Raw genomic sequence first — 15442 nt, forward strand, 5'->3', positions numbered from 1 at the left:
AGAGGGAGAAGTTCTTTGTTCCTCTTTGTATCAGAGTTCCCTCTGTCATAGCGACAAAGTGCGAGAGGAAGTATTTCGATTTTATGTGAAATCACAATTTGAATTTTCCCGTTTTTCCGCTTGGGGCATGTTTACTGTCGACAAACGTCTTATTCTTACTATCGTGAGCGTACTTTTAACATATATTATTATAGTTTATCAATTTAGCAATATTAACAATAAATAGTTTACGGTTATATTTGTATGTGATAACAGGCTGTGTTTCAGTTTGAAAATACTCAGTTTGTTTTCTCTTTTTAGAAAAATACGTATGCCGGGCTGTGAACGGCTCACATAATTTTAAAATCTAAGTGACTCGTACAACATGGAATTTGTATAAAACGGTATAATCAACAGTGTTATAGGGGGGTTCCACGGTAGATTAGAAGAAGGGCCATTTAAATTATAACATTATTGGTTAATTTGGCTCCGTTGTTTTGTTATTTTGTCAATTGTAACTTAGTTTAATAATGCCAGAATAGAAAAATATAATTTCGTTATTCAGAAATAATGGTTGCTATGTGTATTTATAGATCATTGATTTACAGATTTACAGAAGTAGATGTGTTGAATATTAAATATTAACAAAAACTTTCGTATTAAAATAGACACATATTTTAAATGAGGAAAAATAGCAATTATTTCGGTCAAAATTAATATTTAAGTCGACATAATATAAAAATTTAATTACAAAATAAATGTAATGTTAAGATGGAACAATAATGATATATATTTATAATCGCANATTTATTTTGTTTGTACAAAATAGAAAAATAATTTTTAACGATACAATAGTCTTCGTTAGGGTTAACATCGACGAAAACTCAACGCGAAGCGACATGCAACGAAGAAAAATTTCAACATCGGATACGTTAAACTATTTTTTCGTATAATCGGTTATCCGAAATACCAGTTATTCGTACAACCCCAGTCACCAATTGATTCGGATAAATGTCGCTCTACTGTATTCTTATTTGTTTGTAATAATAAAGAAAAATGCTCTTTGAATTTAAAAAATCAGATGGATTTTCTTAACAGATATTATGTGTTATCCGAATACGTAAAATGATTTATTTTTTTGTTTATTAAGAACTTCGAAAATGAACATCGATGGACATACCATTTTAGACATAAATGTGCTGTAAATGTTTTTTCCATATTGTACCTCTTTTATATATTTAATGTTAATGAACTTCATTTCTTTAGTTAAAGTAATAACACAGCCAAAAATAAATAAAAGAATCAAAGTTTACCCGATTTATCACCGCCATGTTAGTATGATCAACGGAGAGAAAGAGCTGCCAGTTTCAAAATAGGGAACCACTTCTGTAATGCATTAAATTGAATCTATCCTAAGGAATTTCTAAGAAAACAACGTAAAATATTCTTTTTTTTCTAAATAAAAGTTCACAAATTTTACTGTGAGAGAATTTTTACAGAAAATTCTCTTATTGTTTAGAGAAGTCAGGTTTACATGTTTGTTTTTACATTGGCTTAAGAGACTGGTACCTTCCGAATGTCACGCAGTTTTTTATTGTTTTCTAGTGAAATACTTGACCTTCTTAAAGTCATTTTCTCTACAAATATTTTAATATAATTTTGTAAAATTGATGATTTTCTGAAATAGTTAATTTACGCAGTTTTAGAAATAATTATACAAAAGATATCAGACAGAATTTCATCAAAATTTTCAAAATATATTAATGACATTCATACGCACTGTTATACAATTAGTGGAATGAAATATGTTTATTTCGAGATCTACTTAATTTCTTATCTGTTCTTATCGTTATAAAATGAATGGATATCAAAATAGAAAAATAATATAAGGAAGATTTCTCACAACTGCAGACTGCATAAATTCCCTTTTCAAGATATTAAATAATTTTAAAGTACACTTTTTTAAATCATCTATTAATTTTTATATTGATTATGAACATTTAAATTCGAGCAAACGATATTTTTTGTAGTTTTAATGCTATTGTAGCTTAGAATAATTATTATACGTTATGAGTAGGAATAAAAAGTTCAAAGTTAAAAATGTCTAATCAGACATATTTTAGAATAAAAGAAATACAAACAACAAAATAAAATATTTGTCATTTTATCGAGTCTTCAACACTCCAGAAAGTAATTTCCTTTCAAAATATTTGAAATAATTGTGATTCCGTGCAAATGGATTTAACTCGTATTTCGATTCCGTTTGACAGTCGTTATTGGTGTTTAAATGAATGAATTGCCATTTGTCACAGAATTTTTTTTTTACATAATAAAAGTTTCCGTTACTGCACTTTATAATTTCTATTTGCCTTCAGTTACACATTTTAACACTAATAAGTTTCGTTTATTTTAATTTTTTCAATGAATGTATTTAAACTTCTGAATTATATATGTTACAATTTATTCTGTATAATATATTTAAAATTAAATTGAAGCGAAAATAACTATTTCGTATCTGAAATAATAATTATATTTTTTTTACATTTTACCCGTTATTAGAGAAGATTAAAGAAAAGATTACCGTTGTTTTTTTATTCTGTCCGGCAATATCCTTTCCTTTCTTCTCTTCCTGTCAACGTTTGCTGGAACAGTTCACGCCTTATCAGTATCAGTATTTTAACACCAGACAATATTTTATTTTATGGCTGAGTAAGTTATGCAACTGATTGCTTGGCTTCAATTAAAATAACTTTATTTTCACTAAAATAGCATTTCTTCCGATTTTCATTTATTCTTTATATCCCATTGTTGCCAACAACCGATAGTGACAGTGAGGGCCAAATTTCACTTACTTTCAACAATCAGCGAAACAATAAAGTTTTCTGTTAGGACAGAGCGATGCTGGTCATCTACCTGACCTATTTCAGGATATATTTAGGAATAGGAATGACGTAACTCCGGTTCAGATAAAAAATTTTATGTTGTTAATTGAGGTTTCCTATTCTTACGCTGTCACTCGTTCATCTATGTAATATTGTTCTCGAGATTCAGCAAGGAAAAGCAGACAAACAGCCAGACGAACAAACGACAGTGGGAATATATACATCTATAGTTTTTTCAAATTTCAGCCCAAGAATTTCGTTACAAATTGTGACAGGTGCGGAACAATATTAGAACAAAAAAGACCTAAAATTGGTAACATCTGGATTTACTGTATATTAACCAAAATAAATTTTTGTTTATTATCATAAAACCAGACTTTATCGTTAAACAAATTTCAATACGTTAAAAAATTTACACTCAAAATCAATTTTAAATGAAACGTATTAAACGTTTGAATTGTTTAAGTTTGAAAATATTCTTGTGTGAATCTTTACATATAATCACTTATGTTTTCTGTTTTACCTTTGGTAAAGTTAATAGGAAAATACCAACAAGATTAAAATCATATTTCTGAAATCATACGTTGACCAGAGACTAAAATATAACTACCAATTAAGTACATTCTCAATGAAAAAGTCGATAATTAAGCCGAAAAGATGAAATAAAGTTTAGTGTTCGTAGTTTCGTTTTAGTTTATAAAGCTTCAGTTATCATTAGTAATTTTGCTGAATATCCATAAGTCTTTAATTTATTAAAAGCAACGGAAATATCTGTCAAAGTCGAAATGACACACGAGAAAAGTCTATTTAGATGGCAATTCGACCGTTTCTGTATCGTTAACAAGGATTTTTCCGTTATGCCGATAACAACAATTCTTGCAAAGGTTAATTATTTAATCCTCTGTTTCTGAAGATAACGAACTTTTAATGCTCAGTTCATGCATTCAGGCTTCAACATTTCAAAAATGAATTTAAAAAAAATTTCTGAAATAATTGCGATTCCGTGCAAATGGACTTAACTCTTATATCAATTACGTTTGAGAAATCTTATTGGTATTTTAAATGAATGAATTGCTATTTGTCACAAAATTATTTTTTTACATAGCACAAGCTTTCGTTACTTAACTTTATAACTTCTATTTGACTTCAGTTACAAATTTTAACACTAATAATTTTCGTTTTAATTTTAAGTTTTTCAATGAATGTATTCGAACATTTAAAATATATTTGATAAAATTTATACTGTATTTCATATTCAATAATGCAAAATAACAAACAAATATAAGTATAGAAAATGACATTTAAAAAAGTCAAGTATATCACTAGAATAGAAAGTAAAAACAACCTGAAATTCGGAAGAACTACACTATTAAACTAATATATAAAGTAACCTGTAATCTGAAATATATCTTTCTGTTTCACTTACACATTACTTTGAGTCTATCGGCATTTAATAATAAACATTTAAGTATTTGCCCAAATGTTGAAACACTTTTACATGTTTGTAGCCTATATGTGAATATATATTTATGTGTACACATAAAAGGCAAGCTAAGTGCATTTATGCAGTGCATAGACATATAACGATGTAGTCTCCAGTCTTTCATTTTAGTGACTCAGAGTAGAATTCGGATAAGTAATTACTTGGAAAGTTTTAATGTGTGGTGTGTTTCACATACATAAGGTTCCGTCTCCCACCATTCGGTCGATCCTCTTATATACTTGCTCGAACTTTTATAACAGCTTTTATCTTTTATTTTCTATCAGCTCTTATACAACTGTTTTTCACTGTGCCGACCGTCAGTTTAGCCATGCACACAATAAAGGTAAACTGGTTGATTAGGAATTGGACCCGACAAAGAGCGGTACAGGCGACACAACGAAATATTTCTAGAGTTGTTTGCAAGGATTCGAATCCGATCGTGTACAGTTATAGGTAACCGCATAGAGTTTAGAATCGTAAAGGCGATATATTTCAAAATGAAAATATACGCAAAATCCTTCGTTTTCTGGAACGTCTTTTTTTAATGTTCTGACCTCTGATCAGAGTTATAAACTTTATCGGGAGTTCTTTCATTGTGATATCATTAAAACTTAAAAATTCGTGACTACCACATTTATAATATCTATTATTATCAATTGTAGAAACGGTAACTAAGAAAAATGCAAACATTACCTACAATGCATAAGTTACAGTTAATTAATTACATTAATTCGCTTATAGACACTTATGTTTTATTCCTGAAATCCCGAAATGACATTAGAAAAACTCTGATGACAATGATAAGCTGAAATAACCAAACTCTTTACATGGTTTTCATTTTATTATTTTTTATATTACACTAATTGATTTATATAAGCGTAAAGGTTATCTTACGTAAAGTTTTATCACACCAAGTGCTCAATCTAACACAATTTAAAAAATTCTTTGTTCTTCTATTGATACAATTTCAATTTTTTTTAATGTGTTAAGTTGGGCACTGGGTGTAAGATGGTTTACGTTTATAAATATAAATAAAATACTATAATGTAATATAAGTACGAAATAAGTTAATAATCTTAATCTTTGCAGTTATTATTTTGTTGCCCGAGCAACACCGGGCTCATCTGCTAGTATCTTTATAAATGATAATTATTTTCTATCTACCAGAATAATAAAAAAAAATTAAGATTATGCGCTAACAAATACTGTTTAAACGGCACTTGACTAATTAAATAACGTTATAATAGATTACATACAGAAATTATATTATTTAATACTAATTTGAATTGCTAATTCTATCAGGTTAAAAACAAAGAACTTTCTTGTTGATGAAACGTATGATGACGGATAATGTCAGCTTTATCTGCATGTGCTATATACGAACAATGTTCAAAATAGTGTTTTTTCTCTTTTGCTGTAAATGTCGTGCATAAAGTCAGCACAGGAACTTAAAACTTAGTTCAATCCGATTCATAAGCTTTGTCCGTAAGCAATACACCATATCGAAGTAAAAGCTCCAGTCAAATCAGAGGTAAAGAGTACTGACGCTGAGTGCTTCTTATTCGTCACACAGTAATCAGTGGAATTATATTCAATTACATTGAACAGTTAATTAGAATAATTAATTTATATCTGTTTTAATCAATTACTCTAATGTAAGAAACCAGGAGTTCTAGGGCTTGTCCTTAAGAACCACTTACTTAGCAATAGTCTGCAAATACCGCTCACGTTGTCGTTTCGGATGGCTACGAAAACAAAAACGAGTGGGGAGCGCGTCGGTAAGGAGACAGGTGTCTTTCCTTAAATATATACAGAGGTTGACAGGTTTAACAATAAACAAAGAATTTATTAAATGTCTAAAGCCAATATACAGGCGGGTGATACAAGTTCAAAGGTTACAAGCTGTTAAGTAGCGATTTCAAAATATCCAAGACTTGGCGACCAGTCTCTACACTATATCGAGTGCCTAATTTCTGTCTCGAGAAGAGAGGGTTTCCAATTTGAGCTAGCAAATACATCTCAATGGACTTGAAGAGCTGTATGTGACGATCAATCTTTCTACGGAAGTAGCGTAAGTCATGGATGTCTTCTACCGTTAATCCGGGAGACCAAGATGGACAGTAACTCAGACATAACTTCCTGACACGAATGACAAATAAATAAATAAAATATTTAAATATTTTATTTATTATTTTATTTACTAAATATTTTTTTTTCATTTTCCTTTTCTCCATGTTTCATATAACATAAACACGAAGTTTCATCAAAATACATCCACGAAAACGGGATATAGACAGGTTTGAGTAGCGAAACTTTAATTATAACCACCCTGTATTTGACCTGTTACTGGTGTTGTGAGAGTAAATAAATGTATTTGTTGACGCCACCTGTGATTACTTGGTCAGTACTTTTCAAAACGTCTACTTCAAAAGCTTTTACAAACAAATTGGAATAGACATAAGTGCACTTTGAATACAATCATGATTTCGAAATCAGATTTCGTTACATCTATTTTTAAACGTTAATTTAACTCTATGCAAAAATCTGATTAATTTCAATTGCAAGCATCGAAAAAACAAATGAGATTTTAAGAAGATTTTTGTAAATACTTTTAGGAACATGCAGTCTTTTGATGTTCTGTTTCAATCAAAGTTTACAATGCAAACAATTAAAATCAAATTTTAACTGTTTACGAATTGTGAAAAATGTTTTTTTCTTTCTACTGTAATTAATGATTTTTATGGCAACTCGATTAATAAGCGATGCCTCTCTAAACAAAAACTGGACCCATTGAGGTGTTACTAACGTGAAGAAAACACGAAAATCTTCATTTTGCTGGAAATTCTAAAAAAAATAATCGCCACTTCTTGTTATCTGAGTTTTAGATTAATCGAGATTTATCTCAATCGCTATGTAACTAATGTAATTTATTAAGTGAACAAAGTATACAGATGCATACGCAAAACGCAACTACAGAAAATACAGGTAAACATGTGGTAATCCCACACGTTTCAAAATAGGTTTTATAAGAAGGAAACAATCAATATTATAAATTTTTGTTTTGTTAAAGTTATTTTCATGCGATTTCTACCAACTCGTTCATTTTGTTTCTTATTATATTTCTCAGAACCAAGACATATAAAGCAATTGGTGAATACAACAAATATTTACATTTGTTTGGTAAACATAAATAAAGTTTGAAAGACGTCACATATGTTTGTATTAAATATGAACATTTGAAATGAAATACAAACTCATTTGACGAATAAATGGCTAAAGCTAAATAAAAAAAAACTTGATTAAAATTGAATATTAAGGCTATTTATTTATGCCTATATATTTTTTCACAGCCTGTTCGGAGCCTCACATAAACAACAAACTTACAATGTACTATACATTCGTTCGGTACATTCTATATTCTGTAGCAAGGGTGTTAAGTAGCTTTGCTAATCTATTGTTTGGAACAGACACCATCTGCTAGAAAATATTATCAATAAATAAGCATCAGAAAATGCAATTGCTCATCTTCGTAAACAAAATTACTTCTGTAATAAATAGGCGTGATTGGCATTATGTACTGTACTGCATATGTGTATTCCCGTCTAAACAAAGTAATGTGTGTCTTTAAAATAATAACATTTCTTCCATGTTACCTTTCTCACAACCTTCATCAACACTCCAAAGTCACATGTAAAGTAACAAATATTTGCAGTTACCTCATGTGTTGAAGTTTTATTTAATGATTCATGCATTGTAATCTTGAAAATGTCTTGTTAAATTTATATTGAATTCAAGTTGAAATGCCTCAATAACTGTATTTTTGGGGAGAATAAAAGGAATTAATCTAATTGACATTATTTCTTATAAGAAAAATTCGTTCGTTAACGAAGAAAATGGCAATTGAACAGTCTTTATTAACAAATTGAATTTGAGAACCGAGGCAACATTGTATATCCTTTTAGGAATTACTGTATTTTTCGATCTAATTAGCGAAAGACATCCTTACATTACCGTTCGCTCCGCCCCTCTGTTTACGTTCATTTTGTAAAATGGCCAAGGGCAGTATAGGTCAGACAAGGTCAGACATGTTATATTATTTTAAAAATTCACCAAAAATCAATTTATCNTTTATATAATATTTTCAAATAACTTAGTTTTGAATTCTGAAAATAAAGGTTATTTAAAAGTTTAATATAAATTGTTTTATACATTCACCCAGTGGCGTAGCGTAATGGAGCTCCCCTTCCGCCCCGGGCGGCACTTATAGGGGGCGTCAAAATTTCACAATAAATAATAATAATACCTTGTAAAAATTTGAACCATTTTATTTCATATTTTTGTCGTACTTACGATTCGGACCGATTGAAATGAGCACGGAATTTTTCATTACTTATTCTCTGACGAAACTGAATTTTAGTCTTTTAATTAAATTGAGATACCTAATTAAGGGGACGGCGAAAGTTTTCTCCACCCCGGGTGGTTGATACACACGCTACGCCACTGCAGTCACCAAACAATATTTCAAATGCATTACTGGCATTAAAAAAAAAAAACGATTTCATAAAACAAGCTAAACACATTTTTTCACTTCTACATAATTGACTAGATTCTCCTTTCCGAGTTAGTTCTCGAAGAGTAGTGAAACCCAACGTGACTTTAATGTTTTAAAACTCGTACGCGACTCTGTTTCCCTCTGAAATTTAGAAGAAAATTTAGAGGAATTTATTCCGTTTTTCAATGATTTAAGTTTTCGGGTCAATAGTGTTATCAAACTGCGTTTTATTTGCCTCTACTGACCTCACCAGAAATATCCACCTATATTTCATAGGAATAGAATTTGTCTTGTCATAAATGACCCCTAAGTTTTGCTACAAAGAAAAGTAGATTCATTTCAAGCTAATGGGTGTGTTCTTAGAATCTTGTTTATTTCAAGAAAGGAAATAACCGTTTTCCATCGCACTACTAAGAGCTAAATCAATCGAGACCATCACGGAACCCGTACCCATTGATTGTTTGAAAAAATTTTCTGTTTTCTTTCTCCATACGTAGCAATTGTATTAGCAACCATCAGACCTAACCTTACTTTCTTTCACTGATTACAATTCTTCCTGAAATATCTTTCTGGGTCACGTAATTTCACAATAGATATTACGTATTTACTTAACTAGGTTTAACACACTATAGTAAAATCCGCGGTTCTCCTTGATTGTTTTGTGTTGAAGGATAAGTGACCATATTGAGAATTGTTATTGTCAAAGCTAAAGCGAAAATTTGAACTAACATTTGCTTCAAAATTTTCAGCAGACCTGTTGCATTTATAGCAAGAAAGTGTTTATCAAATTGGATAATTAACTTGTTAAAATGATACCTTAATACGGAAACAAATAGATGACAGAATGAAAATAAAACAAAACAAATTAAAAAAGAAGATACTCATATAAAAGATACATCATCAAAATTATTAACGTTTCTCGTTTTTTTCAAGACCGATATCATCTTTGTGAAATAAAATGTTACGAACAACTCACCTTAAAGATGTTTATCAGATATGGGTAGTCATGTGCAGTACAAGTAAATTTTCCTTTCTGGACAGCTGATGCTAATTCTTCGAACGTTTTCGGCAATGACTGTTTTTCCTTGTTAATCATAAACGAAGTTGACGTTCCACCATAAGACCAAGATATGATCAAAACTGGAAGCATCCAGAAGACCAAGGCCACTCTGGAGGGTGAGCGTCTAACGACGTTCAAATCGGCTCCTGAAATAAAAACGAGAGAAAGAATGTTCACCAAATACAGTTTTTAAATGAAAATATTGTCTTGTTATACGTTGATACTTACCTTGATTGAGAAAACTTCCGAACAGAAACCAAACGAATCTTCTTTTATTCCAACCTTTGTTATTGTCTTCTGTTGATTTCTCGTAACTGAGTATTATAAATATGAGTATTCCAGCCACCAAAGTACAGATGAAAATGGCCAGCCACACCTTTATATGAAAGGTTTTTCTGTGTTTGAAATAATATTTAAAATTTTGCATGAATTATATTTTTAAGCTTTACTTACCCAAAAAGAGAAAGGAGAAATTAGTGATTTCCAGGAAAGTTCTAAATTCTTGTTTTTAATGAAGAATTGCAAAGGGACAAACCTGTTAATTGGAGTAAACTCCAGAACACCAATCGTATCAGCATTAATTAACTGGGGCTGATCGGAGATGTCGGGGTCCTGTTAAAACGTAATATTGATAATTTACGAAGTAGTAATAATTATGTTTCTGCTAATGCATTCGTAAAGAGGAAATAAAAGTAATTTACATTTGACGAGAAAATGTTTATTTTAACAACTTACAAACGTTATTCTTTTTAATTCGACTGCAATTTGAAGACAATTGTAGACCTATACATTCTCACTGTCGTTTGTCTGTTCGCCTGTCTTCTCTTAACCTCTAGAACGAAATTAGATAAAATCTGATATCAGATTTGAAAACCATAAAAGCTGGAATCTCAATTCAGTATACATGAACTTCTGGTTTGCACCGGAAGTCACGTTATTTCGATTCAAATCTTTCCCTAAAAGCAGTTAGTAAATGATCGAAACGACTCAATTGTCGGCCCACCAGTGGCCAAGCGGTCTTTGCACCCCGAGCACCGGGAGTTCGGTCGTGGGTTCGTGCCACGGTCTAGCCATGAAGAGTTTTCCGATTTTCTCCACGTCTTTAATGTCTAAGTGGGGGCCAGTTTATCTTAAAGATACCTCCCGGAAGGCATCGCCCAAGTGTTTCGTTGCCATAACTTAACAAACAACAACAATGACTCTATTGCTATAGGAAAAGTATGATACAGGGGCAAGCCACTTTTACTTTAATGTGGAGAAAATATATTTTAGATTAATGAATATTAGTAAAAATTGTAACATAAGGCGATATATATACTGGAAAAGGAACAACTTACAATTAGATTAAAAGAAGCGCCATTAAATTATAACATTATTGGTTAATTTGGCTCCGCTGTGTTGTTATTTTGTCAATTGTAACTAAGTTTAATAATGCCAGAATAAAAAAAATATAATTTCGTTATTCAGAAATAATAGTTGCTATGTGTATTTATAGAGCATTGATTTACAGATTTACAGAAGTAGATGTGTTGAATATTAAATATTAACAAAAACTTTCGTATTAAAATAGACATATATTTTAAATGAGGGAAAATAGCAATTATCCTGATCAAAATTAATATTTAAGTCGACATAATATAAGAATTTAATTACTAAATAAATATCACGTTAAGATGGAACAATAATTATGTATATTTATAATCGCAAAGAATAATTTACAAATATAATATCGATTAATACATATACATACACGCTTCATCACGAGAAAACGGAATAATAAAGTTCTAAATATTCGTTGCTTAAACCATAACAATAAAATATTCATATATGACCTACACAGAAAATGTTGCAGATTTTTATTAAATTACATATTTATTTTTGTTACGCATTAATAAATAGGCAAATAAATAAATAAAATATAAATACATGTTGCTATCAAGTACTATTAATTTCTTAACAATCATATTTGAACAGTACTCCCAGGACCGGATTTTTCATTACATGTATATTACGGTCCACAGAATCAATTTATTTATAACAACGCACGACGGGATTTAATTTGGGAACTCGAAGTAACAGAACGGAAGCGGAAGTTAAAACACTGGAACCCGGAAGTGTACAGTACACTTTACTACTAACATAAAACAACTAAGGTTTATTTTAGCGTAAGAGATTATTGAGGTATTCTGCAAAATGTTAGGAACTATATCTAGCTTAGAATATGGATGGTTTCTTCACGATACTACAATTAAAATAATCAATCAAAACAGTGTTATACGGCGTCGACTGTATATATTTTCCGCATCAATGTAATAGTGGTTTGCTTCTGTACAATACACTGTTTTTTTTAACAATAGAGTCGTTGTTTGTTACGTCAACGCAACACTAGAAAATGTCTTCCAGGAATTTTTATAACATAAACTAAGCCCTGTTCAGGCGTTAAATACGTGGAGAAAACCCAGAAAACTCCACGTGGTTAAACCTTCCATGCGAGGCGCGAACCCACGACCAAACTCCCAGTGTTCATGGTACGAAGACCGCTTGGCTACTAATGGACAACCACAGTCGTTTCGATTATTTACTAACTGCTTTTAGGGAAAGACTTGAATCGAAATAACGTGACTTCCGGTGCAAACCAGCAGTTCGTGTATAGTCAATCGAGATTCCTGGCTCTACAGTTTTCAAATCTGATATCAGATTTTATCTAATTCCGCTGTAAATGATAAGAGAAGACAGGCGAACAGACAAACGACAGTGAGAATGTATAGGTATACAATTATCTTCAAATTTCAGTCGAATTAAAAAGAACAACGTTTGTAAGTTGTTATAATAATGTATATTGTAGATATATGTAAATATCGTATGTAGCTATGTAAAAAATGTTTTTTTCTGCATAGAGTGATCCATACATATATGTGGGAAAGCAGAACATCGCAGCAAAATAGCAAGATTGATTTTGTGATATATAACGAAACTTTAAAGGGAATGATAAAAAATACAATGATGGGAGAGGGTGAAATAGGCACTGACCATTACTTGGTCAGGTCAAGGATGCAATTTGTGGGTGACAGGCAGTATGAAAAACAGAACAGTGAACGAAGGGTAGGTTGCTGAAACAGTAAGGAGATATAAAAAACATACCTGAGTTATTTGAGTGGTTGGAGTAAGGAAGGGGACAGGTAGTCTAACCATGAATGCAAGGAGATGGGAACAAAAAAGAAAACAATATGTCGCGGCTAAACGATAAGATAAATCGGAAATGAAGTTGAAGGAGACTTTCTGGCAGCATATGAGAAAGACGAAAAGAGGTAGTGAGTACGTGAGAACAAAGAGCATGTAAGATAAGAATAGCCTTCTATTATTGAGGAGAGAGAATATGTTGGAAAGACGGTAATAGTATTTCAGTGAGATTTCAGGATGCCCAAATGTCAGTGACAAGGGTACTAAGCATGAGGTTAGAGTGAATGACAATGAGAATTGGCATGGCTGTGAAGAAATCAGTGTGTAAGAGGTGAGAAGACCGAGTGACAAGTTGAAAATGAAAGCTGAGGGTCTGGATGGTATGTATGCTGAAATGTTAAAATACGGTAGTGATGTGTTATTGGATTGTTTGATGATTATTTTTGCCTATGCTACAAAAAATATTCTGTGGTTATGCTAATTGTTTAAAGGAAAAGGTGTATAAAGCGGTGTAATTCTGATAAGCATGCCAGCGAAGATGTATGCACTGCAGTGGCTTGCCATGACATTTGATGTTAGGAAAGCTGTGTTTCTGTAAGGAGCCGACTCACAGGGGCAATCAGTTAACTGCCCGTCAGTTATCGTCTAGGCTCCATTCGTATTCATTTGTTCGATAAGCTAGTAAAAACCGTAGACTTCTCTAAATGCATTTTTAATGTCACAATTACATTCTGAATCGCTAGCCACGATATAAGGGCTGCAATTAAAAATAAAATTATAAAAACTTACTTGGTAAAATAAAATGTGTGGTAGATACACAGGGTGTAATCGGAATGAGGTTTTAAAAATTTGTGGGATTGTAGTGGATGAAATTTTGAACGTTTTGATGTAAGGAACCCGAAGCCGAAAATGTGATATAAAGTTTCTACAGCACTTTGCACCTTGCAGTCGGTATGCTGCATGAAACAGCAGGATATGTACAGTATTTATGACAAGTTTTATTGACAAAACAGTAGAGTATTATCAAACTGTACATCGAATCAGTGGCTGTACTACTTTAGAGTAAATTTTCAATATGACGACCACCAACTTCGTAACATAATGTGCATCGACAAATCATCTTTTGTCCGACTCTCTGTAAGATGCCACGCTCCTCTCTGATGGTATTAAATGCTGAAAAGATGCGCTCCAAAAGCGCGTGAACTGTTCCTACAGAAGTTGCGTACACAAGGGACTTTACATAACCCCAGAGAAAGAAGTCAAGAACGATAACATGACATCAATGGACGGAAGGTTAGCTACCAAAGTGAAGGGCGGTCAAGCACTTCCTTACCGCTGTAGAAACTTTATATCACATTTCCGGCTATGGGTTCCTTATATCAAAACGTTCAAAATTTCATCCTCTACAATCTCCCAAATTTTTAAAACGTCATTCTGATACACCCTGTATATACCTGGTACAAAATATTCTTCAATTGTATGAAAATAGTTATAAAGAAAATTATACTCTAATATAGCTTTGTAAAGATATGTACATAAAAATATAAAATATTCTTTACTTTTTAAATCTTAACCACTTAATGAAATAGCTCCCTACGAATGGAATCAGAGACGTTCNTTTATTTATATATTTTTTCATAACCTATCCAGAGCCTCACGTAAACAAAAAACTTACAATGTACTGTACATTCTTTCGGTACATTCTATATTTTGTAGCAAGGGTGTTAAGAAATTTTATATAATCTACTGTTTGGAACAGACACGACCTGCTAAAAAAATTATCAATAAATAAGCAATTAGAAAATGCAATTGCAGATCTTCGTAAAAAAAAAATTATTTATGTAACTAATAGGCGTAATTGGCATTATGTACTGCATATGTGTATATCCATCTAAACAAAAAAAATGTGTCTTTAAAATAATAACATTTCTTCCACGTTATCTTCCTCACAACCTTCATCAACACACGAAAGTCACAGGTAAAGTAACAAATACTGTACAGTCGACCCCCCATAACGTACGTTCCTATAACGATAATTCCTATAACGTAGCGAAAAAATTGTAGAAACTTTCGTATAACGTACCTCCTATAACGTCGTTTCGCGAGAAGATTGATAGAGTCTGGACCAATAGTGGATGAGCAGCCGAACTACTTACCTCCGACCCTGCGCCACGCTACGGAGCGGCTAAATTGAGTTTGCTATGGTCTGTTTAGTATTATATATAAATTATATATAAATTAGGTACTGTACATATAATTATATATTAATTATATATAAATTAGGTACTGTATATATAATTATATAT

General features: G+C 31.5%; 1 long non-coding RNA gene across 1 annotated transcript; it reads right to left on the bottom strand.

Moving 5' to 3' along the window:
- Positions 1-9820: 9820 nt before the first annotated feature.
- Positions 9821-10562, bottom strand: LOC111641972. Its single transcript, XR_002759503.1, has 3 exons — positions 10410-10562; positions 10185-10332; positions 9821-10102 (listed from the first exon to the last, which is right to left on the bottom strand). It is a non-coding gene; the product is annotated as an uncharacterized LOC111641972 (long non-coding RNA).
- Between the last annotated feature and the right edge of the window lie 4880 nt (positions 10563-15442).

Source organism: Centruroides sculpturatus, unplaced genomic scaffold, assembly GCF_000671375.1.
Source record: "Centruroides sculpturatus isolate CEXI.00-Female unplaced genomic scaffold, Cexi_2.0 scaffold113, whole genome shotgun sequence".
NCBI lineage: Eukaryota > Metazoa > Arthropoda > Arachnida > Scorpiones > Buthidae > Centruroides > Centruroides sculpturatus.